Genomic DNA, 11,775 nt, shown 5'->3' with positions numbered 1-11,775 from the left:
TAACTATATTTATATTCTTAAGATATATTAAGAGGCAATTATATACAATTATTGATAATGCTATTTAAATATAGTAATGAAAAATAACTATTCATATTAATTATATATTAATAGATTTATATGATTATAAATTATTGTTATTATTTAATATGTAATTAAACAGTAATTTTAAGAAATAACTTGTCATTGAACTAAAGCAAAATATTTTATAAAAAATAGAGGAAAATTTATCAAAAGGCGTATCAAAAATGTCAGTCAATTATTCAAAAAATTCTAATATGGTTTGTTTGTTACCTTCTATATATATATAATATACAACAATATATAAAATTTGTTTTTGCATTGAAACGGTAAACCTATAGAAAAAAATTAGACTAAAATAAACAGACACATGCTTTTAAATTAAACTAGAATATAAGCCAATGTCCAGACCATTAAAAATAGCCAATATTAAATATTGGCTATTTTTAATTATAGATTGTGACTGTGGTATTTAAAATAGTAAAAAAAAAATATTTTATACATTATATTAATTTTTTTCTAATTTTAAGTTTCACTTACAAAAATAAGGAGTTTTTAAACTAAATATCTGAATAACTGAAGAGTTTAATATTATGTTAATTGTATTATAATTTTAACAAGTTTGAAAATAATAGAATCACATACATTTTATAATACTACACTATCTAAGCTGAGAACAACGTAAAAAATATGTTTAGAATCTATTGAAATATATTAAAAATGATATAGAATTTGCAATAACCTAGCAATAATATAATATATCTAAACAATTATTGACTTATTGTAAATTCAATTTTACTTTGAAAATAAAATAGATATCACTTTGTTATTATTAAATTTGATAACTGTAAATTTATAATTTATTACGTATATTTTAGAATGGCTCATTTTTATGTAGGCATTTTATAATAATTATTTATATAAAATTTATTACAATTGGTGAAACATAAAGCGTATTCTTGACAATGTTGTCTTTTACTTTACACTTTAATTAATTATATAAATAATACCAATTTAGCAGGAATTAATTTTGTTTTTTAATTAAGAATTGAACTGTTTATTTTATTTTGATAAAAGTATTTTCTAACGTTTATTATTTAATTATTTATTAAAATTATTTAGTGAAAAAACTAGTTAATCCAGTTAATTAAATCGATTAATTAATTGTATGCTTGTACAGTACATGAATTGATGTTTCTGACATACGAGATCGAACTAGATACGATTGTTTGCCAACTCTCCCAGATTCGTCGGGATACTCCGAATTTTGGCAAAAGTTTTTAAATTGCTAAGAATAACAGATTTAAATCTTGCCTTTAATCTTTAAATCAGATTAAATCTGAAATAATTTACTCCTGGAATGGAAAACTCCCAGAAAACTCTTCGGGAGTTGGCAAACTTAGGTTCGAATTTCTTTAAATTTTTACAAAATGTATGAATTTTTATGTTTGCCTTACAAAAAGTAATAATCATATACATACTGCAGCATACTGCAATTTAAAACGTCTTAAATCAATAAATAAAAAATTGTAAAAATTATGTTTCGAATTACATAATGTAATGTAAAATAAATAAATATTAAAGGTTAAAGAGGACAATATTCCACAAACCAACACTCAAAAACCAAATTGAAGGTCTGGATTCTATTTCAACTTGATACAATGCATGTGTCAAGTTAAAACGAAGTCCAGACCTTCACTTTATATGTTTGTTACGAAATACCTACTGTCCTATTTAACCTTAAAATTTACAATCTTTCTTTTGGATTTAAATTTTATTATATATATAATAAATACATTTGAATTTTTTATTTTAAGAAATAGTCTGCTTTTTAAACTTTATTTTCTTGTAAAAAGTTTAAAAGAATTTCCGATCGGCTGATATAAAATATATTATAACGACTATACTTATGACTTCTTTCAGAAAGTATAATTGACCTAATTTTACTTTTTACTTTAATAATCTTGTTTTTATACATCAAATGTGAAGAAGGAAGTTAAACTCGTCTGGCATATGTATATATTCGCGTATGTTTTTAACATCTTTAAAAACTATTACTTGCGAATTAATACAGTTTTTTATTATCTAGAAGACAACGGAGAATAATAACGTATATGAAATTTTAGTCTTTATATTTCATTTTTAGACTAAAGATAAAGATACAAAAGTAATTTATAAAATCTTTACACATCATGCTTGGTTTTTCCTAAATTTTTGTTTCAATGTTTCGCGTATTACGAAAGTATAAAATGAAAGTAGTTTATCTGATTTTTTAGAGTAATGGTTTTTGTTATTGATACTTTTCTCTAAATATGCATAAAATAATAAAGATTTATAATTAAAAATTGATATGTTTAATTAACGCTAAGATATAACAAGTTTATCCTGATTAACGTATTGTTTATACGTGTTCAAAAGTTGATTCTGCGAGTAACTCATTTGTCAATGCAAGATAATAGTACAGTATTTTTTAAACCTTTACCTCCCTGTAGTACTAAGAAGGCCTTTTTCAGTGAGCCTATAATGAGCTTGGCCAGGCCAACAAAGGGGCAAGAGAGTAGCGATGAACAGGGCCCGAAAAATTCCTAATGTTTTTCTACCCGTCTGAATGCGATCCCGGCTTCCAGAGTGGTAGGTTATCACCCTAACCTCTCGGTCATCCAGGCGTAAATAGAAGTATCTAAAGCTATATTGTTGATCACAATTTTGCCGCTATGATTGAGCTTGATCCACAATTATGAGGATCAAACCTGCTCGTAATGGCATTTTTGCCCATTACGAGCAGGCTTGATCTGAATCGGTTGTTTTTGCGAATTTGCCAGGTCTTTAGCTCTTCTTGACAACAATTTAATTATAAATTTTTACAACACGAAAAATGATTGTTCCATTTGTAAACGATATGCTAAACGAAATTATGTACAATATTCTCACATACATCGAGGACCATTTCGATATATGTGAGAATGATATATTATTTGTGGATCCATTAACCCATTGATTCGTTTGAAAAAGTTTCGATCTTCTAAAAAAACAAACATTTCCATTAATTAAAAAAAAATATTGAAAAAATTGAATTAACTAAGAAATTTCATTGCCCTAATAGTAAATTGAAAATGATCTGTACGCCGCGATCATTTGAAATATTGCAATGAAGATTTGAGTTTAATGAAATGAAAATAGATTAAGATTGATATTCTTTATGTGTGAAAAGTAATTTTCTGCTTTTTGCATGATCTAAATTCTAATATAACTTCTCTCGTAACCTATTTAAACTTTATTAATAAGCATTTTTAAATACTGATTACCATATAATAGAAAATATTATGAGTTTTGATAATTTGGCACAATTCAGAGCGTAAGATTATATTGATGCAAATGTTAAAATATGCGATGCTAAAAATGCTACAGGAAGCTTCTCATTTCTATCTTTACAAAAATATAATATTGACGCTCAGGAATCCGGACTAGTGAAAAATCCCGGAATCTTTCAGGGATGGTCCATTCGGATATGTCGGGCACAGTTCCTCACTACCCGGGCGCTGCGTTGTGGATCTGGCCAAACCCATAACAGGCTTGCTAAAAGGGTCCTATAGTGCCCAGAAGGTGGAAAGAGTTTTAAAAAAAGGCCATTACATGAGCACTTTGCGTAATAGTAAAATAACTATAGCATAGCATAGCTGAGAGTTTCGGTTTTCTGATATAATATGGTTTTTCCCCCCTCATTTTTGTGTAAAGCCAGTTAAATGTCCTTACTGGATGAAAAATTATGAACGAGTTATGAATTATGAAAGTAAAAAAAAAGAACTTGTTTATATTAGGTTCTTTAGTGAAATTATATTAATTGTTTTTATTGATTAATTATTTTAATTTTTCGAAAATATGATAAATTGTCGATGCAAATTAAATTACTGATAATTTTTGATAATTTCATTTTTATCTTTTTGATGTTTGATTTTATCAGTAATATGATCAAGATAAAATACTTATTTGATTATTTACATTCGATAAAATTGTTGAAAATATTTGCTACATCGAATCTAATTTCATAAAATTAAAGAAGACAGGCGTGACTACTGAATAAACATGAGGAAATTCACAATGCATTACAAATAAAAATGTGATAAATGCTTCACAAACACAAATATATTCGTATAGGACATTTAAAGCTTCTCCAGACTTACATAATATAAAAAATTTAAAAAACAGAAACTATAAATGTCATCCTGGCCAATGTGTTAATTATATAAATAATTATATATGTTACAGTAAAAACCCGTTTTTACTGAAAACGCGTTTTAACTAGTTGAAACTAGTTTTTACTGGATGTCATTGTTAAAACTAGAATTTACTGCTAGTCAAAAATAAATTTGAGTTAAAACTAGTTTTAACTAGACAAAACGGGTTTTAACAAAATGGTTTAGTAAAAACTATTTCGACCAAGGTCATTCAGCTAACACGTTCCTATAGTGTATGATGAATTTCGTATCGCTTTAACCTTTTTCCCCCCGACATCTTGTTTACGTTTATTTTGCGAACCCTCCTAAAGCAATATAGGTCAGTCAGGCGATATTATTTTAAAAGTTCACCAAAAATAAAATTATCATTATATCTATATGAAAAAAATCACTTACATTTATTAATATCTTTAGTTTTAAATACGATATTTTTCAATGCATTTTATTAGAAACATTTATAAGAAAAAAAATAATATATATCAGAACTGACACATAAACTTGATAATTTGTAACATTTTGTGAAAATTAACGTTGTCTAGTTACATAGTTGTTTGCTGGCACTGAGCCAGAAAGACGCAGAATATTGTTTTGTACAATTCGATATAACACTTATGCATGTATGTTTATTCGTTGTGAAATTATCGCACATTATATCAAACATTTGTTTGAAATCAAAATTTTATACTGCTATCAACTAATATAATGAATTATTATACTTTATTCACTTCATATCGAACGAGATTATATCTGTTGTTAATAAATTTTACAAAAACCGATATTTACCAAAGTAACGATGAAGCGGTACCCTCGAAGTTTTGCTTAAAAGCCAGGGTACCGATCGATCGGTGCCTTCAGGGACAAAGGGTTAATTAATGTTAATAACACAGATGTGTGACCAATATTTTCAATAAATATCGTATTAAATAATACAAATGTTTTAATTCCAATCATCACTTTATTTATTTCCCCCAAACATATTTATGTAGCTAAAATTAGTTTTAACTAATGTTAGAAGTTAAAAAGTTAATGTTTGATTTTAGTTTTATCTAAAATCAAAACATGTACAGCAGTAAATTCTAGTTTTAACTAGACAAAACGGGTTATAACAATGACATCGAGTAAAAACTAGTTTCAACAAGTTAAAACGCGTATTCACTAAAAACGGGTTTTTACTGTAACATATATATTTATTTATAACAGTTTTTTTAAAAATCATTCTTATAAATTTATTTTTCTATTGTTTTTTTTTACCATGTTTCAGAATATTTCTTTGCATATTTCACTAAAAGTAACCATATTGTAACCAAATTTGACATTAAAATTTTATACTACATATTTATGTGAAAGCGGCGTTTTCAGCACTGACAATTACAAAATTAAAACGTTGATCAACTCTGAAAAACGTTGACGTCCTGCGCCTTGCAACTACAAATATTCAGCCAAGATTTAATTCTTTATGTAAATATAAATAAGTACAGTACATATATCTTATAAATGTACAAAATTGCTTTTGTCTTTAATAAATTGTAATAAATGATAAAATAATATGAAATTCAAACAATTGTTTTGAAATAAATTGTTTTATGCTTTATTATCAGGAAGTAATTTTATTTTTATATTCATTTTACATACCCTATATGCCTGGGACGCGTAAAATTTTCTCGTATATAAGGGGAGTCGCGAATGGAAAAAGTTTAAGATGCCCTCTTTTAAAGCTTGCGACTTTTTGTAATTACACAGAAATCCCAGATAATCCCAAATTTATATATATATATTTATTTAATTTAACTAATATTTTAATATTTTTAGATTTCGCAATATAATTTACATCAATTCTTTTGTATTAACTTGTCAACTTGCCTGGAATCTACTAAAATATTTGATTTTTATATTGCAATAATTCAGTACATCTCACGGTTTGCATATTGAATTATTGCCAACTTATGCAAGTCATAAGTGTGCAAACCAGACTTATGACTTGGATTAAATCCTCAAACTTCCATGCACAAGGAGAGATTTCTGGGGTTTAATCCCGCATTTGGAAAATAATTAAAAACAAACAGCGTATTATATATAACGGGTGGGCAAGCAAGAGTTCAGTGGCAGCCGAAATGTAGGGTTTGCAAAATGCATGGGAGCCGCAGTTCTGTACTGTCGTGGCGGATAGTATGGTAAGGTGCGTGATTTTATTATATAATATAAATATAATATAAAACAAATATTGAATTTTTTAAATAAACATATTTTCACAAAATTACAAAAATAAAATTGTAAAAATAATAATAAAAAACAGAAATTAACACTTTCAGCAAGAGCCGCATGTAACTCAAAAAGAGCCGCATGCGGCTCTCGGAGCCGCATTTGCCCACGTCTGGTATATAACATTTATTTTGTAGCCATTCAGTTCCTCTTTAATCTACTGTACTGTTTTTTTCTGTATATATAGGCCTATTATAAAAATTAAAGAACTACTTTATGAAAAATAAGGTTTTTATAACCCACACTTTAAAAATCCCGCTCACTGCCTGTAATAATACTCATTAGTTTGGATCGATTAATAAAGTATTAATCAGCTTAATTAAAGCTATTGATCTGATTTCCTCATAAAAATGAAGGAAAATTGGATATACTAGCATGTTTTTTTGTATTTATATGCACTAGTTAGTGCATATGATATAATAGAATACAGGATCAATTTATTTGTTGACCAAAAAGTTTTTATTTTATAAGATCTTTTTAAAATGTCTTCCCTTATAATATTTAAAAAGAAATATTAAAAGCAATGATAAAATAAAGGAGAGATTTAAAACGGAGATAAAACAATGGAAATGTGGAACGCTATTAGGATTATGCAATATTATCAAAATGATTTTTTAAATAATACACTCGTATTAAGATTAATATAGAATGAAGAAATTTATTAATTTTTTAAGTAAGTAAAATGTCAGAAGGTATAGAAAAACATAACCTATATAAAATGATGTTAAAAATAAAACTGCAGAATCAAAAATGCTAAATAAAAAATGCCATTGTCTAGAATTCTTTTTGTTTTTATAAACATTCTGAATAAATAAGGATATTATAGTAAATAATCTGGGACCAGATATAATGCGGAAATTATTTTTAGCATATTGATAAGCATATCATTCAGAAAAATATGGGATCATTACAAAAGATGCCAATAGCATCTATACTTGTTCCATTTCATTTCACAATATGGAGAAAATTATATAAATTTATTTTAAGTTAAAAAGGTTTTATGTTTACAGTTTAAATATTTAATTCTCAAATAAATGAAAAACTTTAATTATTTATTACACTTATGTAAATGGCATACAGTAAAACCTATTCAAAGCTGAACCTGAATAAAACGGAAACCTGCCAAACAGGGAAAAATATTCGGTACCGTGCGATTCCGGTTTACACGGGTTTTACTGTATATGTGTACAGTACATGTTATAAATAAATCAATTAGAAATTATATTGTTATTCAGCTTTTAAAATAAATATGATATTTTAGAAAAAAAATGGAAACAGTGCGATTGAAAGATAGACGGGTTGAAACCTGTAGCTTGTCCATGCGCATGATTACATGAGCTGTGGCAACGGTTGCCATTAGCGAGAAATGGAGCAACGAATCGACAACAAGTTCTGCTTTAGGTCGGGTAAAAGTGCATCAGAAACTCATGATATGCGGAAAACTGTTTAGGGAGATGAAGCAATGACGAAAGAGTGTGTTTACGATTGGTTCAAACGTTTTCGTGATGGAAACGAATCTCTCGAAGATGTTCTCTGTAATGGACGGTCCACAACCTCCAGGTCATCCGATAATGTAGGAAGAATTCGTGATCTGATATTGCGGGATCGACGACTGAGTGTTCGCATGATGTCTGAATAACTAGACACAAATTGTGAAACAATCCGCCAGATATTAGCGAGGTTGCGGTCGAAGTTTTCATTTCTAAAACGTCGAACGTCAAGCGCCGCTATCTCGTAAGCGGCGCTTGACGTTCGACGTTTACGTTTTAGAGATGAAAACTTCGATCGCAAACTCGCTATTGACAGTTGACTTAGGGAAGCGGACTCATATAGCTGCAGCGGAGTTTCTGGCAACGCATAGAATTGTTGAGTTGAATCATCGTCTTACTTACTGGATTTAACTCCATCCGAGTTTTTGTTTCCACGATTGAAGCTGCCGATGAAGGGACAGAAATTTGCAGACATTTCAAACATCCATGCGTACGTGACATCCATCATAAAGGCGATAACAAAAGATTTTTCTGAAATTTTCCAATATTTAAACGAACATTGTCAAAAGTGCATCGTATCTAGGGTGACTACTTTGAACGCCAGTAAAGTTTTGTTTTCCTTATCCAATGCAATCATCATTATTACTATTTTTTGGTAATTCACCGAACTTAATTGTCACACCTTGTATATTCTAAATAAAAAATAAAGAATTCATAAAATAATTATAGAATAGAGCTGGTTTGGTGTGACAGGATAAAACAACGCAACGTGATGGTTACTTGTCAAGGAGGTGCCTCCTGAGAAAACTTTCTATGGGATAAGGGTCCATATGATTTTATGGATACCAGTCTCTATTTAGGCATGGGTGTTCGAGTCGGAAAATAGGCGGGCCACCTGTCGAAATTCAAGAAAGACTCGGGAAAAGCAAAGAGGAAAATCAGACAATGAAAGCAAAAATATTAACAACTTTTCGTGGCAAATTATAAATTAGTGCTCGTGTTTTTATGTCTGTAAAATTTTGGGCAAATCAACCCCCTCTTCCCTCCATAAACTAAGAGTGTACATATACAGTAAATAATATTCCATGGATATATATCCATGTATTTACTGAAATAAGGCACTGAAAGAAACTCTGAGACCAACCCAGAACCAATGCTCAGTGGTTTTATCTACTCGGCCATTGATAGATGGAAGCAGTGGTTCTTAACCTTTTTATACTCGCGGCCCACCAAATATTTCATAATTTTTTGTGATTCCCATTTTTTAATAATAATTTATATTTGATAATTTATCTATAATAAATTGATTTTTTTATTATTGCTTTATTTTTTATATAATAAATGTAAATCATAACTTTATTATTTCATTATCTATTTAAAAAACATTGAAACTTCACAATTAAACATGAAAACTCATTAATATTTAACAGAAAATAAAATAAGAAACATGTCGATAAATCGATCCAATGTCGATGCTAAAACTGAACTAAAACTAAAACGCCCACTTATGGTAAGGATTTTGCATATCTGTTGCAAAAATATTTAAATTTTCAAAGCCTACTATTTTTCCTAATTATTTTTAAAATTCCAAGCATTAATAGTTTCTTAGAATTGCTTTGGAATAAAAGAAGTAAATACTGCGGTGTAAGTAGCATATTTGCATTTATTTCTTCTGTAATAACAAAGTTGTATGTAGGTAGAAATAAAAAATAAAAAAAAAAAAAACTAAATAGGAAAACTTTATCTTTTTTATTTCACTTTTCAATACGATATTCGGTTATACATCAATTTTCTTTTTATTATATTCCGAAGGAAATTTTGCATAATTTGGTGGCCCCCGGCAAACTTCTTATGGACCCCCAGGGGGCCGCGGTCCCCTGTTAAGAATCACTGGTAAAGAATAGAAGAAATAATGTGCAAAAATTTTGAGAATTTATATTTTTAAGTCTATGGGCTTTACCAGGGCCGTACCGTGCTATGATACAGAGAGGCGGCCGCACCGTAAAGGGGTGGCATAAGCAGCATTTCGGAGATTTGCGTCTTGCTTGCATCATATTGAGAAAATCTACCGCATGGCCCTGGGCTTTATAATAAGCAATGATAAATTGATAATGCATTGATAATGTTTAGAGTTAGAATGTAACGTTAACGAAATAAAAATTAATTGCTTTATCATTAAAAGTACAATATCATTAAATTAAATGTTAAAATTTTTCTAAAATTCTGTAGTTAATTTAGGTTTTACTGTCATCATTCTCAGTAAATCTAAAGAAACTGAACAAATATTGATTTATAAATAAGAAAATACTGTACATAGTATTATTCCTTAAAGTGCGCCCTTACGTGCTTTGAGAGTATGATAATAAGGTGTGAACCGCCGGGAGGAGGTGGAAGTCGTATCTCCCCTTTTCGGCAACAGGTCGTGACTCTTTCACTTGTCAAGATGGCTTGCTTACGTTAATAGTCCCGCGGGGACGGGATGGTTTTCTCCAGTCGAGTGGACGGAGACTGGGAGTAGGGATTGCAATCCAGCAGTGTTTTCAATCCAGCTGGATTTTTGCTGGATTGAAATCATTCCAGCTGGATCCAGCGCGGATCCAGCGTGAATGTATTTTTGGTGCAATAAAGTGTTATCTGTCTATCTATTTACCAGAAATTTATGGTTTTTTTAAAGAAATAAAACATTTTTTTTTAAAATACTTAAGAAACTTTTATTATTTAGACTGGTCACTATAAATCAGTAAAACTTCTTACACATTTAGGTAGTAAACTTAACTTTGGTTCGGTTTAACACTTTAGAGATAATTAACTTTAAATGTTTAGTTAGATTATAATTATAATGTAATCTTTAAGTTAAATAAAGCAAAGGTAATTCTATTAATGAATTTATATTAATATATTATAATAATGTAAGGATGGATAATCAGTGGCTAAGTGGCTATCAGTCTTACCAGTTTTCTTATATAGGCTCTACATATTAGTCTGTAGTTATCTATAAGTATATAAAACTATGTACTGGAAGTAGAATAAGTTAAATAAACTACGCCTTTATCATTCCAGCAAAATTTAATAAAATAATAACGTTTTCAATCGTTTTTAACGATCTTCCTCGGTTACAAAAAAATAGAACATTAAATATAGAACATAAAATGTGTTCGAAATAAATACAAAAATTAACGGAAAACGCCCAAACGGACAAAATATAGATAAATAAACAAAATAAATAGCGGAAAAAAATATATATATAAGATATAACAACGAAACCAGCATTGTCCGTTAATAACATTAATTAATGTAAAAGGATCTCCGCACGGTAGACAATGAGTCCGCATCTCTATGGTTTATACAACCAGTTGCCATGTGCGCCTTGCAGATTTCCAATCTCTCAAGATGTTTGACCGTTTGCTTATTCGTCGTCGTTTTTATAATTGCCGCTTGATCCCATTGGACATTAACATCCTTCTGTCTTGCGTATGATGCCAGCGCAGTATTGTCAAGGTTCTTACTGATTGTATATTTGTGGTCTTGAGCCTTTGTTTTAAACTGCGCATCGTTGCACCCACATAAACAAGCTTGGAATTGAAACGTTGGTCGTGTAAAGGCACCGAATATATACCCGTTGTTGAATTCCGATCCTCTTTCTTTTTATCGTTTCTTAAAAGTTTGAAAACGTGGGATTACGTCGGTATACAATACGAAAATTATTAGACCTGGCAGTACATCTATGTATCTTGTTTAAAAATGGGATGTAATTAAGCACTATTCTTTTT

At 29.2% G+C, this 11,775-nt stretch overlaps 1 protein-coding gene across 1 annotated transcript in view; it reads left to right on the top strand.

The window, feature by feature from the left end:
- Window positions 1–11,775, top strand: part of LOC136973776 (ubiquitin-conjugating enzyme E2 T-like) — a 290,402-nt gene that overhangs the window by 57,575 nt on the left and 221,052 nt on the right. The window lies entirely within an intron of this gene.

Source organism: Centruroides vittatus, unplaced genomic scaffold (genome assembly GCF_030686945.1).
Source record: "Centruroides vittatus isolate TY-2023 unplaced genomic scaffold, ASM3068694v2 contig_329, whole genome shotgun sequence".
NCBI classification, from domain to species: domain Eukaryota; kingdom Metazoa; phylum Arthropoda; class Arachnida; order Scorpiones; family Buthidae; genus Centruroides; species Centruroides vittatus.
The sequence above is the reverse complement of the archived record's forward strand: the minus strand, read 5'-3'. Positions and strand labels throughout refer to the sequence as shown.